We start from the raw sequence: 20,438 nt of genomic DNA, 5'->3' as shown, positions 1-20,438 counted from the left end.
GGAGGCCCGAGGTCCCCCGGGGCCGCAGCGGGGAGCGGTGTGGACCTAGCGGGTGCGGGGTCGAGGCTCTGGGCGGCCTCGTCTGCCCAGGCCGGGCCGGCTTTCCTCGGGGCAAGCCGAGCCCACCGCGGAGCCGCCGGGCAGGGCTCGGGCGCGAGGTCTCAACAAAGGAAAATCGGCCCCCAGTCTGGGCCCGGGCCCTGCTCCCTGTATCTGTTCCTGCGTGACACAAACTTTACACACACGTGTGGCTTGGCGCGCGTTTCCCGGGTGCTGGGCGCTGGGCTTGCGAAGCGGAGCCGAGCCCAGTGAGCCGCACAAAGCAGGCGGCCGCGCTCGCAGAAGAGGCCCGCGGGCGGCGCGGGGACAGCGGGGTCCCGAGCCGCCTCGGCCGAGTCCCTGCGACCCCGAGGACCTGTTCATTGTTCTCTAAAGGAGAGTGCCCCTCTGCGGCGGCTGCGTCGCTAAAAATGTTACAATGTGTGCGGTGGATACATCAAAATGCAGAACGTGAAAGAACACGAAACAGAGCCAGAGAGCCGGGCTGGCGCGTTCATTTCGAGGAAGGGGCTGCGGCTCCCGGAGCCGGGGCGGCGGAGCCGGGCGCGCGGAGCAGGGGCGCTGGCTCGCACTTCCCCGGGCCTGGGCCCGCCGCGGGTGACCCCGGAACCCCGCAGCGCGGGCCGCCGCGGCGCGGAGCCGCAGACAGCGAGCAGCTCGCTCTCCCGGGCGAAAACGCCGCGGTAAAGGCAGAGACCCTGAGTTATCTCGTGCAGGGGAATTCGGGGAGCCTTTGCCTGTTTGCCGAATGAGGGGGAGCTTTGTCCCCACACCGCCTATGATGCCCCCAGTGACAGCTGACCCCCCCGCTCCTCCTTTCGGAGGACAGATCACTGTAAATAACAACTGAGCGGGTCTTCGTAAGAACATCAGATCAGACACGGGGTCTGCGCTCTGCTCCTTCCTCTTAAGCACTCATCACCTTGCAAAGCGGGACCTTGTTTACTTCTCTCTCTCCCTTCCTCGCTGGAACGTGATCTTCTTCCTACAGAGGGGCCGTGTTTTATTTATCCGTGTACCCACGGCCATTTCCTCTGGCTTGGAACAGGCTCCAGATAAATGTCTTCAAAAATACGTGTATAAATGAATTAGAGACCCGCGATTTTAGTTTCTCCGACCTTCCTCAAGTGCCGTTAAGCCTTTATAGCCCTTATCTGCCAAGAAAGAAAAAGAATATATATATATATATATGATTTTAATAATCCTTGTAATCTGTGCCCTGTCTATCTCTCCCAGGCTATTGCGAGGATCAAATGAGATAAGTGAAAACCTTTGTAAACTATCGGGTGCTGAGCAAATATTATATAGGATGGTTATTCATTCATTCCCTCCCGTGGGAAAGTAATTCCTGGGCTGGTGTTTTAGTCAAGGGTGGTTGCCCTTCCTGGTCAGTCTTAAATATTTATTACAGGGCCAGCTCGGTTTTTTACATCGAGGAAGTCAACCGAGCTTCTCTTTCTTTGAGGGAAATGAACAGTGCTTGCACACATAAATAATGGAAGGAAAATTCTCGGATTCCCAAAGCAGCCACCCCATCCAAGCAAACCCAGAGCACAAGCACAGGGAAGCGGTGCAGAATCCGTGACACTGGCGTAGCAACCCCGAGGCAGCACCTGCAGCGCCGGCCCCACGCAGGGTTGCGTGTGTGGAACAGTGTTAAGCGAAAAAGCAGGGAGGCCGGAGAGGACAAGGACAGGCAGAGACGGCCTCCATGTCTGCCCTGACCCATATTCGAAGGGAGGGGAAGGGAGGGGGATGGAGGGGGAGGATGTAAATCATTATATTTGAATGTTCCTTGGCTGTTTTATTTTCCTGTCAAGTGGCTTAAGCCTGATTTTTTTTTTTTTTAAAGCGTTCCCTCATGGCCAAGTATGTGTTTCCTTGGAATTGAAATCTAGGTTGATGGTTTTATATTTTAAAAGCTTTCATTGTGACTCATTCTTGGCCTGGGCTAGGGTTCTGTAATACTCCCCAAGCTCCAGGAGCCTGGGTGTCCTGTTCTTTGGGCTTCCTACCCACTTTCTAACATTTTGCCAGTGGATCCAAGAAGTCACTCTTGGAGACAAGTGTTTCATTGTCTTCTTGTCATCTTAATCAGCTTGGAAGGGAACCATAGAGTTTTCCAGCTTGAGCCAGATGATGGCAGGCGTGGGAGAAGGTTTCACGTGCTAACAGGTTAGTGGCTGGACAAAATGGATGAGCAGGGTGAGACTCGCTGCCTCGGGGAAAGGCGTTTCAATGAGATGGGGCTCACGAGGGCCTCCCTGGGGCCCAGCGCACAGAACGGTGCCCGTCAATGCGCACCATGGTTTATTACAGAGCTGTCTTGCTGACACAAAGCTCACGCTGGCGCTACTCTCTCTGGAAGGCATCACGGCCAACTCCAAAGAGGAGGGCATCGTGGTGGTAGGAGCTGGGCCCCTCCCAGCATGTCCCTGAGATTCTAGTCCTGTGGCTCGGGAATCGGGAGTGTGTGCAGTGTTCTCTCACGCAGAAGACTGGTCTGAACTGCCATCCCGGACCCCTTTGAACTTTGGCCCTTCTAGCGCCTACTGTAAGACCCTTGATAAAAGATCGTGCTTTTATCAAGATGAGCAGCCAAAGCCCTTGAGCTGAATGAATGTCTCATCTGCACAGATCTGACGTAACGTGCATTTTCTGGCCAGATTTAAGAAGTAAGAACTTTGGGTTCTGTCTTCCCAAATAACTCCTCAGAACCTTGGGCACGTCTAACCTCAAAAGACTCCCCGACTCTGTTTGTCTTCAGCCACGACGCCTCCAAAGAGGCAGCAGGCTCGTATGGTCCCGATTCCATCCGTTTTTGTTTTCGTTTTTAACCAGACAATTCAGTTCAGTGCGCATTTCTAGGAATGTAGCGGTGGCCGTGCCCAGCCTGGCCAGCCTCTGCCACCTCTGCCCGAAGGCTGGTTCTCCTCACGCACAGACTCCTCACGGGCACCTCCCTTCTCCTCCATCCAGCCTCTGCCCTGCAGCCGCGGTGACCTTTCCAAAGCACAAATCTCATCCTGTCACTGCCTGATCGAGGCCCTGAAGCAGCTCCCTCTGGCCCACACCAGCGGCGCGCGGCAGAGGACAGGCGCTCCCTAAGCCGGGCCATCGCTACCAGTAACTAATGATGGTCTTTTCTTGGTTGGCAGACAAAAACTTAGCTAATTGATTTAGCTGGTCTCTGGGTGACGTGTTCCTCCCCTCATTCTTCCTTAAGCCTTTGGTCCCCGCTGCCACTTGGCTGCATTAGAATGTAGTACAAGGCTGTATCAGACTTACCCTAGGCTCAGGTCTTAACTTTGTTTTTCGCGTGTCCACATCTGGTGCTCTGTTCTCCCAACGCGGGAGGATGGAGGCCAGGCGTTCGGGGCCCCTCCCAGCAGGTCCCATCCAGGCGGTGAGCCTTTTCCCTTCCAGGACTTGGCTCCTGCGGTTTTCTCGGCCTAGATCAAGGGTCTTCCCACTTCTGCTTGGTGAACAGTTCCTTCAGGACTTAGTGCCGCCTGCTGTCTGGGGTAATAAATGTTTGTGGAGTAGACAGATGGATGGAATGACAGATGGAAAGATGAGATTAAATATATTAATTACCAGAGTAGACCAGATGGCCAAGAGCCTAAATGGTTGGGACAGACAGACAGACAGGATGGTGGCCCTCTCTCCTACTCCCTCACTGTTCTCAGACTCACTGGCCTTCTTATAATTCCTCAACCCTTAACGCTTGCTTGTCCCTCCTTCCGAGCACCTTCATGTGCCTGGCTCCTTCTCATGACTCAGGGCTCAGACCTCCGCAGAGAAAGTAGTCACCCCACCTTGTCTGTGGCATTGGAAAAGGACTGTCCTTTCCCAGGCCCCTAGGCCCGTCATACCATCTGCCCATGCTCAGTCAACTTCAAGACTCAAATAACATCTAACCTCATGGCTTTGGGCCTTTGAGGCCAAAAGAGAGGCCTCTGGTAATAGCTCAGGCCAGCAAAGCATTTCTTCTTCTCCTCCATCTTGTCTTCTCTCTCTCTCTCTCTCTCTCTCTCTCTCTCTCTTTTCAGGCTAATGTTGACACATGTGTACTCCAATAAATTAACCTTCCCATCTTAGCCATCTCTCTTGGCAGGAACAATAACGTGATGTGCCCCCAGCCAGGGCTGCCTGGCATGACTCAGCCCCCAACAAATAGAAAGGAAGCATTTGTGTTTTCATACGGACAGGTGTTGGGACACAGCCAGCTCATCCGTGTCTCGTTCGTTTGATTCTTTTTCCCCATGACTGTAACCTCTGGCCTGTTTGGGGACTCCGAGTGATGTGCGCATGCAGGGTGGACCCAAGTCTTTTCCAGATACCACTCTTGTACCAGCAGCTTCTCCATAGCCACATGGCCTTGTATGGGGTCAGGACCCCTACAGCTGCAATTGACCGCACCCAAATCAGATCGGCTGAAGCTTAAAAGCAAAGGTGTTGGCCCAGATGGCTTTTTTAAAAATCTAGACATAGCTGGATGCAGAGGGTAAATGACATCAACGAGAGGCCCTGTGACTCAGCGCTTCTTCCCCCTTGGCGGGTTTCGTGTTCAGGCCAGCTCTCCCAGCAGGCGACAAATTGAGATCTGGGAGCTCTGTCCTGCCACCTCACAGCACAGCCACCCCACAGAAAGGACGAGTCTCCTTCCCAGTGATTTCAGTGACAGTCCTAGAACTGACTCTCATGGCCTCTCCAGAGTCACAGTTTTATCCCTGAACGGTAGCCAGAAAGTCGTGATCATCTGGCTGGTCAGGGCTGGGCCACGTGAGCACTTGTGGCCTCAGGAAGGTGACAGCGGCAGGGTCAGAGCCCCCCGGACCAAATGCACTGCAAGTTTGCTCATTTTGAAATCGGTGTGCTGGGCCCAAGGAGAGGGATTGTGGGTATTCAAAGGCAGCAGGCTCCCACCTTGGGCCGGTGTCCCATCCTTACCCGTTGCCGTCTGCCTGCTTCTCCTTGACACTCACTCCTCTAGCTTCTAGAACTTTGGTCATGACCAGTTCCTCTCTGTGGTCCAGCCCCCCAGTGTTGATGGGCCCCCAATGCTTGGTCCTTGTTCTTCTGTCACGCCCTTCACTTACCCGTGGTTTCAGGTGCCGTCTACCTCTGCTGTCCCCAAAGACTACAGCCTCCGCGCTCACCTCTCATTCTGAGTGCTCCATGTAGATTTCCAACTTCCGGCTGCACAGAGCTGCCTGGATGCCCTGCCGGCATCCCTGTGAACCACCGGCTACCGTCTGGGCACGCACCTCCTCCTCGAGTCCTGGCTCATATCATCAGCATCCGTCGCCTGTCACTCAGTCCCCCAAAACGGAGCCTTTGGCATCATCTGCCATTCTAGCGCTCTGTGCCAGAGCCAATATACCATTCATGACCGGAACGGAAGGATGCTGCTGCCCCCCAAGTTTCGGCTGCCCTTCCTCTTGTCCATCCCCTCTGCCACTCCCCTGGTCTCCTCGCTTTTCCCAGGAAAATCGCCCCATCAGCCTGTCTGCCTGGTCTCCAAGCCTCCAGCGCTGTTTCCTGATGCAGGATGGTTTCAAAACCATCACCCTTCTAAAAAGAGCAACCTGTTCATGTTCCTTTTCTCGTTAGACAGCTGCATCATCACCTGCTGCTTACCAGAAAAAAATTAACTCCTTAATTTTGTCTCTAAAAGCCTGAGGGGCCATGGCCTCTCCCGCCACACTCGCCCGCCGGGAGTCCTTGGCCTTGTGGGACATTCTCGGATGTCACCGAGCCAGGGGGGCCTCGTTCACGCGGTGCCTCAGTGTCAGACCCAACAATTAGTGTTGAGGAAAACACGTCTTTATTTACAATATTCCAACCTTGGGGCTGTGAGCCCTCCTGCTCAGAGCCCTCCTCTCCCACAGGACCCAGCACTTCCCTTGCTCCCCAAAAGGCTATAAGCCAACCCCAAACCCAATAGTTCCCCATCCCTTATCTGTCAGCTCTCTCCTTCAGGATCTGGGGTACAATGTCATCGGTCTCTGCATAAATAGTCCAGAAAAGCATGGTGAAGTCCCGGAGAGGCACAAGTCCTGAGAGAGTGTCCCCTCCGCATGTCCTGAGTTCCAAGAGTCCAGATAGAGCCTGGGTCTGCAAGGCGGAGTCCTTGGTGGCTTCGGAGTCGGCTAGAGCAGGCACGATCACAGCAGCTGTGTGCCTGCTTTCCTACTAGCGCAGGCCGCACGGCCGGGTCATCCCTACGAGCGGCATGACTTGCTGCTCCTTCCTTCTCACCGCTGACCAGCTTCACCAGCACCTACACCGCTGCTACCTCACGGCTTCCTATCACACACCAGACCTTGTGGGGGCCCCTCTACATCCTTTCAAAGCCACGTGACTCTCCTCCTCACATGGCTGCCGCCTTATTTTTAAATGCTGACCACAGCCTGTGATGCTGTCAGTGTGCTGACCGGCTCTGGTCACGGGCAGAATCTTGGGCAAGCCCTGTAGGCTTTTTTGTCACCCTTCTAGGGTCAAAGCCTGGCATGGAGCAGCCACAGCCATTTGCATCACTGAGAAACAAGGCCTCTCTCGGGAAAACGGCTGTGCTCCCCTGTGTCCCATCCCCCAAATTTGGAGGCTTCTGTCCGCCCTTACAGGCACACTCCATGCTGACCACGTCTGCCCCTTTGGACGTGATTTCCTTTACCTGGAGCACTTTGCTCCACTCCACCCCTCTCTCCTGGAAAACTCTCACTCACCTTTCAAGATCAAGATCAGATGTCCCACTGAGCCCTCCCCATGCCCCCAGGCAACATATCATGGTTGCTTCTTAGAGCACCAAGCACGGAAGCACCCTGTTCACACGCGGCCTGCAGGATAGGTACCCTGACTTGTGCCGGGGTCTGTTTCCGTAACTGTCCCCTCCCCTCGACAGGGAGGGCAGAGAGGGCAGGCATTGCCCACTCACCTCCAAGTCTCCAGTGTCTGCCAGCAGTGGCGCTCCTGGCCCACAAGCGAATGAAGACTTTGGAGCACCCCTGGTGCATGGTGGGGCTGGAGCGAGCCCACCAGAATCAGAGGGAGGGGGTGGGCGGCATCTCACAGGAGGCAGAAAGTCATTGTTTCGCAGTCAAAACCCAGGGTTTGAGATGCGAGGTCCGTGAGCCCAGGTAGATGTCTTCAGGCCCTGCACCTTGTAGTTCAGAACCGTCCACAAGCCCAAGAGCCTTGATGGGGAGGTTGTTGAAACCAAGAGCAGAGAACAAGGCTGCCGTGGAATCCGGGGGCCTCTGACGGGCTGGCTCGTCCTTACCCGGCAGTCTCAGCTGGTTTGAGCCTCCGGGTTGGGTGGTCCGGTATAAACGCGCGTCTCTGCTCCCCTCCGTCTCTCTTTTTTTCCCTTCCTAAGTTCACGTGCAAACCTAGTTAAGTGTTTTCTTTGGCTCCGTTGGACCGGCAGCCCGCTTCCTGTCTTTTTGATGGACATCAAGGCTGATGGAGTCGGACTCATGTCAAGTTATCTCTGGAAATATGACTGGGCGTGAGGCCTGGGTGACGCTTACTCCATTCTCTCTGGGGGCTTCGTTTCTCCCCAGGAGCCGGGGAAGCAGGACGCGGGTTACACGCACCTTCCCCAGGAGGGATGTGCTCAGATCCACGGGGCGCACGGGGTGATGGAACCCCATGACCTAGGTCGGGTTGGGGAGAGATGCCGCAGAGAGCCCGTTCCCACCGACTTCTGGCTTGCGACTCCCACTAGAAAGGGTGTGAGGACCTCGATGCGCAGCATCTCCTTGGGCCCCGAGGACAGGTTCTAGCCCTCGGTGTGAAGAGCTGACTCAATCAATGGAGGAATCAATTGCTTTACCGATGCGGGAGTACCGAGCAGCCTCCATGAACCCGGCTCCGTGGGGGCCGCTGCTGCTGTAAGACGCTGCTCTCAAAGAACTCACGGTCTATCTGGGGACACAAAACCAACAGACGGGAAACAATTAGTGAGCGGCGGAGCCTGAAGAAATATGCCGAAGTGACTACAAAGTCAGCAGCAGCTCGGGAAAAGGAGAGAGGGATACTTCAGCCAAAGCGTCCCTGGTGAAGGAGGTGGAGGAAGACCCATGTCTTGAAGGACGGGAGGGGGCTTCCGAGGGGGGAGGGCATTCCAGAGAGGGGGCAAGGGCATGAGCAAAGCTGAAGCATCAGGACTCCGAGAGAGGGACAAGTTCCGAGCCCAGTAAGGGACAGGAGAGGAGAGAGCCCTACTGCGCTGAGTGGGCACTGAGGGATCATGGGAGGTGACGCTGCATGAGCGAATGGGGACGGAGCGAGACTTGGCAGCCCCGGGAAGCCAGGAGCTTAGTTCTGACACCCATTACCGTCACGGGCAGCGACGGAATGCCACCTGTGTGCCAGGCCCTGCGGACTGCACCGCAGGCTCAGCAATGAGACGGCCCAGGGGAGTCGAACACACGAACAGCGTGGACGGCAGCGAGTGTTCCAGGGCCAGCGTGCAGCACGCAGCCTGGGCGCCACGGAGGGCCGCCGTCTCCCTCAGTGAGGGTTCTGGGTGCCTTCCCTAAGGGGGGGTGTCGTAGGGCGCTGCAAGGTGGCCGGTGTCAGAGGGGCAGGAGCCTCATGGAGGCCTGTGCGGAGAGGGTCACCCGCCGCTGTTCATCAGAGTGGAAAAGGGCTAGCGGTCTGCATTTCCAACGAGAAGTGACCAGCTAAGCCCTGGCCGTGTGGCTCAGGGGGCTGGAGCATCGTCCTGCGCACTGAACGGCTGTGGGCTCCATCCCTGGTCAGGGAGCTATCGAGGTTGTGGGTTTGATCCCTGGTCGAGGCGTGTACAGGAAGCAACCGACGGATGTTTCTCTCTCCCTCGCTCTCCCTTTCTCGTTCTCTAAAGGCAATAAACAAATCCTCGGGTGAGGACTTAAAAAAAAGTGACCAGCTGACTAAATTATGGTCCATCCCTATGGAATCCCACACAGCAATTAAAAGGAACAAAGCTCAGCAGGTTGAGCGTCAGCCTGCGAACCAAGTGTCGCTGGTTCGATTCCCAGTCAGGGCACATGACTAGGTTGCACGTCAGGTCCCCAGTTGGGGGCACATGAGAGGCAACCACACAGTGATGTTTCTCTCCCTCTCTTTCTCCTTTCCCCTCTCTCTATAAATAATAAATAAATAAATACAATTGTAAAAAAAAATTTTTAAAGGAACAAAGCAGTCTAGTGTATATTGATTTGGAAGTTCTCCAAGAAACGATGTTAAGAAAAAACATGCAAGATCCAGAAAAAAAAATATTGTATACCATCTTTCATGTGATAAAAAAAAAAAAGACATGCATTTTGTCGGTAAATGACTGCACTATCTCTGGGAAGAGATACATGAAACATGAAATAATGGCATGGGGTCTGCAGGGAGGGACACGGGGGCAGTCTGTGACTCCCCTTGGTAGGCAGCAACCCCCAAAGGTGACATGGCTGCAGCCTGAATATTTAAAGGTGTTGAGGGGTGCCCAGGTTGAGGGGTGAGGATCAGTGTTCTGGGCAGCAGTGACAGGTGACAGGTGACAAGCCCCCATGAGCCTGGGGTGTTTACAGACCCTTGAGGAGGGTGGGGAGGACTCGGGGCAGGCAGAGGCCGGGCCTCCAGGAGAATGACGTGCCAGGCTCAGGGGTTCATACCTTTGCCCAAAACGGACCGCTCGCTCCAGCCGTCGGTGTCGCTGGGGCGCGGGTCCTCTTCCTGGGTCGTAGCCAGCGGGTTCTCTGCGTCCCCACCAGGGGGAAGGGGACAGGGAAGCCTCCTCTGTAAGGACACTAATCCCCTCTGTGAGGGCTCCATGCTCAGGACCCAAGCACCTCCCAAGGGCACCACGTCCTCACACGGGGGCTAGGACTGCAACGCAGGAACATGGAGGGGCGCAGCCATTCCGACCACAGTGCGGGGCCGGGCTGTGCCCACCCCCAAGAATTCCCTCCTAGCGTTCACAGGTAGGACAGGCCCCCAGGAGATTCTCCCAAGGTCCGAAGGCACCCTTTCTGACCAGGGATACAATGACAAACTACCAATGTGATGCTTGCCTTCCCACAGCTCCTTTTCTGCCAGGAGGAATCAGAAGATAAACAACAAACACAGAGCATGACCTCAGAGAGCGCGACGGGCCAGGAGAAAATGAAATGGGGGGGGGGGGCTTGCTGTAGACGGGGGATATTTCAGGGAGGCCTCCCAGATCATGTGACGCTGACCTGAGAGCCCTGAAGGGCAGCAGGGATGGCCCTCCGAAGAGCGCTCAGACTGAAGGGACAGGGAGGTCAAAGCCTCCAGGAGGACAAGCCTGCGTCTTCGAGGAACAGGAAGGAGCCAGGCAGGCTGGCGGGCCACGAGGAGGGGACCCTGAGCAGGGTGAGGTCAGAGCCTCGGAGGAGTGGAGTTTGGATTTTATTCCGAGAGCATCCCGGAAATGTGGCATCTTCCACGGTTGGCCAAGTGGAAGGCCACACACAGCTTTTCCTCTGAAAAGGGGGGATGCGGCGTGCGTGTGTAGGGGACAGGGGCAGAGAAATCTCACGTCTCGGTCTTTGCCTTGGGTTGACTCGCAGACCTTGGCATCCGGCATCCGTCCGAGGAAGCTGGTCTCACCAGAAGCCCTTCTTTCCAAGGAAACCGGACCTTCCCCGGCCGAGGACGCCTTCGCAGGGGCCTGTGAGAAGCTTGATGCGAAGCTGGCTGAGGTGTGCCATTTCACGCCTCCTGTTCCCGGGATTCCGTTAGCAACAGCAGGCTCGTCTGTCTTTATTCGACAGAATTCGCTGCCCTGTTCTGCCTGGAAAGAAGGACATGGGGGAGGAGAAGCGGTGCTAGGAACCTGGGCTGGGAGTGATGGGTGGCCCTTACAGGGTGTTGGGACTCCAGCAGAGGAGGAACCTCTGAAAACGCCACCCTCCCGAGGGCTCAGTAGTCGGCCTCATGTGCTCTGGCTCCTGTTCCAAGCCTCCTGGCCTCAGCGTTCCTATCTAATTGATTTAGAAATAACAAATGGATTGGATAGGTGCCTAGGGACCATGGAGGCCAGAGAAGGGAAGCCATTTGTCTAAGGTCACACAGCTGCTCAGTGCCGGGGTGGCCTTGAACCCAGCTTGACCCCCACTGTGGAGTGCCTCAGAGAGGAACTAGCGTCGCCCCAAAGTCCACCGCGGAGTGATCGGTATCACTGCTCACGGTGGACATGAACTCACCTAGATCACGGTCTAGCTTCGAAGCAGGCGGTAGAGTGGGGTGTTTGGAAACCTCTTCTGTGCTGGTGGGAGGACTCCAGCCTTTTTGCTAAAGCCACACGCAAGCGAAGAGCACATCCCGCATCCAGCTTTTCTCAGAACCGCCCTGTGTGTAGTGTGTCTTCAACTCGTGCTGGGTGGGTTGCTCAGTAGGTGGCTGGCGGCCGCGTGGCAGCGCTGGCTACGATCACCCCACTGCCGTCACTGAAAGACTCAAAGCTCCACCTTCAGCTGGCCTTTCCTGATCCACGCAGGAGGAGTTGGTTCTTCAAGGTCAACCAGTGCTCCTGGACTTGTTGGGCATTCCAGTAAAGGTCGCAGAACCGAGTCTCCTCGGCCTGACTGGGGTCACATGCCCCTCGCCCCTGATCCAATCCATTGCTACCTCAGTGGGGAGTGAGGCTGTAGGGGTCCCCCCAGCCATACAGACGGGGCAAGCGGAGCCAACCCAGGCTGTGACTCCCACAAGCAGGCGACACTGATGTTAGAAAGCCCTACGGACCGAAAAGAAGAATGTTCTTCCTCACCTTTCAGAACCACAAAGAGCCACAGAACCCCATATTCTGAATTCATTTCTGTATTATGGTCCCGCGGAGGCAGGGCTTTGTAATTGCGGAGTGAACAAAATAATAAATGAACAGCGAATGATTGAACCTTCTGAGAGCAAGAGGCTGTCCTCGCAGAGGGAAGAAAGCGGGGACCCCAATGCCCGGGGCTGGGGCTGGCCTCTGAGACAGTCTGGAGTTAGTGCGGGGCCCGCCGGCTGGCCTGGAAGCCCGAGGCCCTGGGCTTGAAGTGAAGTAGGAGGCCGTGGGAGCAGGCACGCGGGAGCCGGGTCTGGGGGCTCAGGGTGCAGCCTGAGGGTCTGCTGCTCTCCAACGTGTGAGCCTTGGCCTGCGGCCTTGGTCCGGGAGGAACGCTGGGGGCAACAGATGGATCCGGGGTGACAGGGAAGCCCAGGGAATGGAATCGCCTCGCTCCTCGGAAGCGGAACCGTCACCAGCCCGGAATGCGCAGATGGCGCCGGGCGCTTCTCCGGAGCTGGGGGGCGGGCAGCTGGAGGGGCCCTGCGGTCCTGCCGGCCATAGGGCAACAGCGACCGAATCTGTGATTCTTTTGTTTTCGGTGCAGGAAGCTGCCACGGGCCATGTCTAATATTTGGCAAGGGCGGTGGGAAGAGCCATGCATGTCGAAAGGCTGAATAAGGCGGCTTTGAGGCCCTTTTCATGCAAATCCCGCGATCAGGTTTCCCATGTGCAGGGAGCGGCGTTACCACAGCTCCTTGGTTTTTTCAAATGAGACGCTACGGAGGGTGGGACGATTTGCAGGTCCCCGAAGGACCTGCTGGGAAAGAGACATCCCCAGGCTCTCGGCCGTCAGAGAAAAACCACCCCCCTTTTTCAAGAAACTCTGCCTCCCCATGCTTCTCCTGGTGGGGCGGGGGGCTGCCGCTACCTACCCCTGTGCTCAGCACCCAGACGAATCATCTCCTCTGACTCTCCAAACAGCCCTAGGCTTCCGCCCTCCATTTTACAGGCAAAAAAAGCAGTTTCACGTGGCTGGACTGAGACACAGAGAGGGAGAACCAAGGTGGAGCTCAGGTCTGGCTGGATCCAGAGCCCACGCCTAACCCCTCCATCATGTTGTTAACTTGGAGGGAACCTACCACGATCTGCGTTCCTCCCAGTCGGCTGAGAGTATCGTGAAAGGGAGTTTCCGAGGGCAGACCTAGCAGGAGCCCCTGGGACAGCAGTGCCACCCAGGCATTGACATGCGGACAGAGCAGCTGCTTTGTGCATGGAGCGGCCAATGAGACACAAGGTCCCTGCTTCATGGCACATGGTAGACTCACATGAAGGGTGGTCAGGGAAGGCCTCTAGGAGGAGGTAACATTGGAGCAGAGAACCTGTCTGGGAGGCATGTCACGGGAGAGGGCTCAGCGGGGCAACACTGGGGACAGGAGTTGCCTGGCATGTTCACAGAATAGCAGGAGGGGCCGGGAAGGTCCGGAGCCAGAGGATGCAGAGCCTACGAGGACCTGTTTGACTCTAACGGAATCAATTGCCAGTTCCCGGAGCCTATCCACGCGGGCCACCTCCACGGCTCCCTCCCTGGTTCCGAAGGCTCAGCTCCCTGAGGGCTACGGTTGGAGAGTAGCCGGTCCTCCAGGCTGGAAGCATTCAATCCCCTTCCAAGCTTCAGCCGTGGAGAAGGTTCTGTTGGCCTTTCCTTTGAGTGTTGGCTCTGGCGGGCTCCCTCCAGCTGGGTGGTCTCATTTCCCCATCCCCATGGTCGCCTGGAAGGGAAGGATTGAGAGGTCCTTCTCCCGGAATTTTTGCAGACCGACTCCATGAGACAGAACACACAGAGGGCCAGCCAGCCTTCTCTCTGCAGCAGGGACATCTACCACCAAGAACGTTTTCTTTCTTTCTTTCTGATTGTATCATCATCATCATCATCATCACCATCATCATCATCATCATCATCATCATCATCATTTTGGTCTCCCAACGACCACAGATCTCCGGTTGGCCCTACTCTCTGTCCTCCGGCGGGACAGGCTGCAGGCACGGGTCTGGAAGTCTCTGTCAGTCAGTTTTATTTTTAAAGGTGCAACAGGTCACCCTCAAAGAACGGAGGAGGAAGGGTGAGGAAGGAGGGGGCGGTGGCCCGAACGGCTGGCAGGTGACTGTCCTGGCCTTTGAAGAACTCATGGCCCGAGTTAGTTCCTCAGTGTCTCCCCTCCTCAAACGGGCACATCAATTCTTGGCCCACAGGGGGTCCTGAGCGACAGAAGGAGGGGCAGTCACAGGGCAGAAAGCATTCAAAGCGGAAGGAGCTCAAGAGGACACCTCTCCAGGCCAGTGTCCCAGCCTGGGTGCCACCGACATCAGGGGCCACAGAGGTCTCTGCTGTGGGTGTCCTGTGCCTTTCCAGGCGTTCAGCAGCGCCCCTGGTCTGCACCCACGAGAGGCCAGTCGCGGCACCCCCAGAACTGTGACAACCAGGATGGCTGCAGACACTGCCAGGTGTCCCCTGGGGGCAGATATCGCCCCAGGGAGACCCACTGCTTTTCAGATTTGAGGCCCAGGACGGCGTCCCCATGCCTGTAACTGTCTGGGCCTGGTGTCCTTCAAAGGGGCTCTTGGTGACTCGCAGCTGGAGCACAGTGACCCTGTGGGGGACCCGGGAGACACTTTAAGCCCAAAGCTGGTGCCGGGCCACCCCTCACCTGGACCCAAGTGTGTCATTCCCCAGCAGGCCGTTTTCTTGGTGTTGGGGAGGGTGTTGCTTCCTCGGGGCAGTCAGAAGGTAACAGCGCTGTTGCCTCCGGAAGGCCCCCGGGGCCTGCTGCTCAGTGTTCCTCTGGGAGCGGAGGGGCGTCGCGGAGAAAGCGGCCTCCCTTCGGGGCTCCCCAGACTGTGGCGGGTATGGCCCGAGCTTTATTTCTCTTAACATTTTCATTTTTCACTTTTTCCCCCAGTTCTTGGCTCGGGGAAACGTGGAAAAACGTATACAGTGACTATACTGTTGATGTCTTGGTCGGAGGAGAGGAACGATTTCCCAGTCACTGAGCAAAAACACCAGTTGATGTGTGGGTCCATAAATCACGCCCACGCTTCTGCACTGGCGGCCGTGGGTTTGTGTAGGCCTTTCCTTTCTCAAGAGGAGAATTCCAGCTCCGGGCTCCGTGACGCGGGCCGTTAAATGGGGCCTTTCTCCTGCCTGCTGAGGGCCGCTTTCATGGGGGTGTTTGTCAAACAGAGCCCGGCTCCCCTCTCCCCCCCAAGGGGAGGGCCGCCCTTTGCCCACCGGGGCAAGCATCTCAGCTCTGAGCACTGGAAGCGGGGGCAGGGGATGAGCGGGGTTTCCCTGTGCAAAGTTTATAGAATCAGAGATGGGGCAGGAGCCTCCCTGAGCAGGGGCCACGGCATCCCAGGCCTCACGGCCAGCGCAGGCGCACGGTAGGCACTTGGTCGGCACAGAAGGAATGATTTCTCGGCGAGAGGGCGGACTTCGACTTCAGCACCGTTCCCGTCTCCCATCCGGAGCCAGACTCTTCTCCCGCTCCCCACCTCGCTGATCTTCTCTCTCTTAATCTAGCACGCAGTCACCGGGCTATGAAATGACCACTGAATAAACTATCGATCAGATAACAAATATTTTGAACATCTATCATGTATGTGTCACTGGGTTAAGACCTAGAACACGTATGGGGCTTCGGGGAAGGAGACTAAGGTTCTCAGTGGTGGAGGGTGGCAAACCCACAGCACGCCAGCCCCGGCACTTCCCTCCCGCGCTCCCAGCAGACATCGCTAACCCACCACCGCACTCGTGGCTGGACACGGGGCTGTGGCCGCTCCCGCCTGGGAAGGGCTGTTGGTTTGTAGCTCTGGGGCATCAGGGGTCACCCCTTTGACCAGCCGGTTGTGTTACATCAATCCTGGGGAGCAGTGGAGTAACGGAGACATCATGCTGCTTTATTCTGCACATCTTGGGAGGATCAGACACCTGCCCCTCATAATGTTAAGACCCTCAAGAGGCAAAGCCACAGGTGATGATGGCCAGATGAGACCATGGCAAGAGGTCTAGGTTCTCTGCTCATCTCTACTAAGGCCACACTGGAAGACTTCCCGGAGGAGGTGATATGCTAGTGTGTCATCTGTCTCACCTCTCCTAGGGCATGAAATGGAATCTCTGTGCCCTCTTCTTTCCTTACAAAGACATCAAGTCATTGGATTTAGGGCCTACCCCAAATCCAGGATAATGTCATGTCGAAATCGTTAATCAAGTACCTCTGCAAAGACTTTATTTCCAAATAAGGTCCCTTATGGATGTGAACTTTGGGGCGGGGATTGGGGGGACACTATTCAATCCACTACAGGGGTCATTAGGGCAATGGCTGGTGGTGGGCAGGCATTTTCCAGGGTGGCTTCAGGAAGGGAACACATTGTCTTCTCTAGGGCCTGGATGGAAGTAAGACCACCTTGGATTCCATCATTGTCACTAATATATGTGTGTGTGTGTGTGTGTGTGTGTGTGTGTGTCTAACTTATTTTGTTTCTTAACAGGCACATGGGGCAGGAAGAGTCCTTATGTCCTTGTGATGGTCACCACGGGGTCCACTGTCCACGGGGACCGGGGATTCTGGGGAGATGTAGGTCCCTCCCCTTGTGGAGCCTCCAGCTGGTCTCAGCTGTCCCCGCATCTGACTTTGCTGGGGAATGGGCTGCAGAATGGACCCTGTGAGGGTCCCAAACCCCAGGCAGGAATGACACGTGGTTTACAATGCTTAGATTTGCATGTGAGAACCTGCGGTCTGATAGGTAAGCCTCCCCTCATGTCAGGCCTGCCTCGCTGTGAGGGAGCCTGCAGGTGTGCTCCTGGAGAAGGACTGAGCCCACCCCCCTCCAGGGGGCAGCAAGCAGAGGCAGCCATGCCTGACTCTCTGCCCTCAGGAAGCCCCCCATTCATGGGGGTAAGCATCATGCAAATGGGGCGCGGGGCTCGGGGGTATGTAGGGAGCCGGGCAGGAGGCAGGGAACCCAAGTGTGGGAGGTCCGGAGGAAGGCCTTGGAATACACCTGCCATTCCCATCTCCGACCCCCAACTCCCTGGCTCATGACAACTGTGACAGCCCCCCTCATTGGGATCCTGGGCTCCCCCTGGGCCCCCAGAGAGTCTCTACAGGGGATCAGAAGGATCTTTTAAAAATCAATGACAGTTAGCATAGGTGAAGCCCTATCAGCTGGCCCAATGATAATTATCTCACTGAAAAGATATTTTATATATATACACTCTTCAACATATTCTGTACCACCAATAATATATTGAATATACAGTAACACATTATACTATAGTACATTACACTACATTGGCTTTAACATATAATTTGATGTTTGTTGTGTCTGTTTTCTTCTGTGCCTGAGGGTGGGCATCCCTTGGAATGCACCCCCCTCCCCCACCGTCCTGTGCCTTTGCACCCTGCCCCTTGGCCTCCAGCCACAGTGACCAGTCCAGCCACCCCGTTAGGGCACTTCCTCCCCTCTGACTGGCTCCTGGCTTCTCTCGGGGAGTTGATGGGGGTCTCTACCTATACACCCTCCCTTCTGTGAAAGCCACACACAGCTCTTGAGACCCAAACAAGCAATGTTGCCCAGACTTAAAGGGTCCTTGACACTGACCGAGGGCCTTCAAGGAAAGACATCTTCTCCCCAAGGGACAAACACATCCTCACAGCAAGGAACACCACCTAGACTTCCCAGCTCAATTCCAGAACCTTCTGGGAGAGGCAAGGGCCCGCTCCCAGGTGGGTTCTGAGGCGCCTGGTCCCATGAAGACTGCTGACAAGCACTCAAGGAGGCCAGACAACAGTGACCTTCAGAATAAGGCTAAGACAGTGGCCCTTCGTGAGACACTTAGGAGCACCTGGTCTCCGGGCTGAGCACTTTACCTTCATGGGGAGACACGACCCCCGAGGGCAGGTGCACTAGGGCTACGGTTGGGAGAAAGATGCTTGGACCTCTGCCCAGCACCCTGGAGGCTCATGTCTAGTTAGAAAGACAAGATATTGAAAACTTCTCCCCTGATAAGGGTTAACAGCCGTTCAATACAACAATAGAAGAGATATTCAAGGCAGGACATGATTAATTGCCTGACCAATCGTCCAGATGATAAATGTTTTAGAAACTCAGGGGAGGAGACCATCTCTCCAAGCCTGCAGAACAGATGGGCAGGACCCGGGGTGGCTGCCCTCTCAAAGGGGGCCTGCGGGGCTGTGGCCTGAGGGGCCCTTGACCAGGGACCCTCCATGGCAGGCCTTGTGGGGGGGGGACCTTTCTTCTTTTTTTTTTAAAGGAGTAGATCTGACACTCAGTCACCCACTTGCTAAAGTCAGGCCACGCTGGAGTCTTTAGCAAACCAGCTGCTTCAAGGAAACAGGAAACCAGGGAACGCTGGAAATCTATGCCCCATGCAGCTGTTTAACCTTCTTCTGAACAAGCCATCCATCAGACATCTCCCCTCTAGAAGGAGGTGCTGCAGCTCGGTGTTTGCGTTCTGTGAGAAAAGGGCGAAGATGCTGGCGTGGAGCCCCGGAAGCAGCTGGGGCGCCTCTCCCCTGGCAAACGGTTCCCACGTAACGTTACAAAAGCCCATCGTTTTCACGGTAGTGATAAGGCTGACAAGTGTTTGGATTTTGCCCAACACTGCAAAAAGCCGGAGCTGAGATGCTCCTTTGAAGCTCCCAGAGCCCTGGCTGGTGTTCAGTTTGGGTCTCTGTTAAGGACAGGGCCATTGCTCCTCGGCTCGTCCCGTAAATTGGTTCGTGGGTGCCCCGGGCTTGATCTCATTAGGTTGTATCGCTCCCTGTGTCAATGGCGTTCGGGCTGTTTCTCTGGGAGCTGTGTTATCTGACTGTTTGGAAACCCCAACGCGGAGGATGAGCTGCTGCTACCTGCAGGTGGGGGGTGGGACGCCCGGCATTTCCAAAACTGCCAAGAATCCAGGGGCTGCGCCGGGTCAGGGGGCCGCTGCCTCCCTGCCCTGCAGGCCTGCTCTGGGCTCCGGCTGTCCTGAGCAGTGAGAAAGCAGATGGCTGATGAGGAATCACCGGCTGTCATCTGCAGGGGCTGGTTGGTGACGCCACAGCTGGGGAGGGGGCTGCTGGTGCCAGAAGAGGCCCCGAGAGAAGCATGCGGGGCACCGAATCAGCACCAGGCCCCAGGCTTCTCTTTTCTCTCTCGTCCTCCCCCCAAACCTAACTGACCCGAATCCCTCATAAAAAAACTAACATCTGTAAAAAACACATCTTTGTCGCTCACATGAAGTCTTGGAAGCACCGCTCCGCCAGCTGCATCCTAAAAGGGGCCCGTGGTGGCATTGTGGCCCTGATAGGACCACACACGAGTTGAGGAGCAGGCTTCGGGGTCGGAACTGGGCCAAGGCCCCACTCTGCCACCCCACCATGGGCAGGCCCATCAGCCCTCCCAGACCGGTTTCCCCATCTGTAAAATGGGCTTTCAGCAGGGTATCAATGAACACATCCTGACCGCTAGAAAGCGCCCGGCGTCGGAGCAAAGGCGCAGGCCAGCGTGCCAGCCGCGGGTGGGGGTGGGGCCGGCAGCACCAGGCCTCATTCTCGGGGAGGCGCTCCCTCATCAGGGAACCTCAGCATGGGAGACCCAGCGCCCTCGGGCTCTCCATCCAAACCCTCCAAATGCCCCGGCCACTGTCCTCCTTCCCAGGACACTCGCCCAAGGGCAGGAAGAGGGGAGCTGCTTGCGGACAGAGCGGCACTGCTTGTCCAGAAGTCAGCAGGGGGCAGGAGGGCGATGGGAAGGGTCAGGCACATCTGTGGGCCGCCCCAGGCCCAGCCGGGGTCTCGGCACAGCTCCGAAGCACGGGGAAGTTTGGCGACGCCGGGAGGGGGAGAAGATTTCCCAGGAGGGACCCGGTTACCAAGCCCCAGAGGTAGCGACAGCCCAGTGTGCACGGGACAGCCAGGAGCGGAGCAGGAGGCAGGGGAGGAAGAGGAAGAGGGCAGGCTGTTGTTCTTTTAAATTAAAAATAAGTTCCATCTGTTGCTGGTCCCCAAGGAAGGCAGCTTCGGCATTGAAGGCCCTGGCAGTCACTGGAAGACGGGCTCTCCGGGGAATGGGTCTTACGGAGAGCATGTCACCAGATACTTCATCAGGTGTTTGAGACGTTGGAGGAAAATATTCCATGAGCCCCCCGGCTCAGTGCTGTCAAGATATCAAGCTACAAGGAAGGAAGGAAGGAAGGAAGGAAGGAGGAAAGGGTCTTCCAGAGACCCTGGGCAGGCTGGGGAGAGAAAGAAGTTCCCAGAAGCAGGGACAATGGTAACCTCGCGGCAGCCCCTGGGTCTTCCACCCCACAGGCCACCAGGGACAGGACTGCACCTTGCTCAGCCCAGAAACCTCCAGGGGCTGTCATAGCTTTCTCCACCCCGCGGGGAGCAGCCAGACCCCGCGCCTCACCCCTGGAGCCTGTCAGTGGGGAGGCGGTAGACGTGGCAAGAAGGGGCGGACTCTGGAGCCCAGAGGCCCAGCAGGACGCCAGATCCCAGGCGCTGCCTTTTCGCGGCCCATTTATTCTTCTGCTGCGGGG

This window comes from Furipterus horrens, unplaced genomic scaffold, assembly GCF_987537825.1.
Source record: "Furipterus horrens unplaced genomic scaffold, mFurHor1.1.pri manual_scaffold_8, whole genome shotgun sequence".
Taxonomy (NCBI): Eukaryota; Metazoa; Chordata; class Mammalia; order Chiroptera; family Furipteridae; genus Furipterus; species Furipterus horrens.
This window is presented reverse-complemented; position numbering follows the sequence as displayed.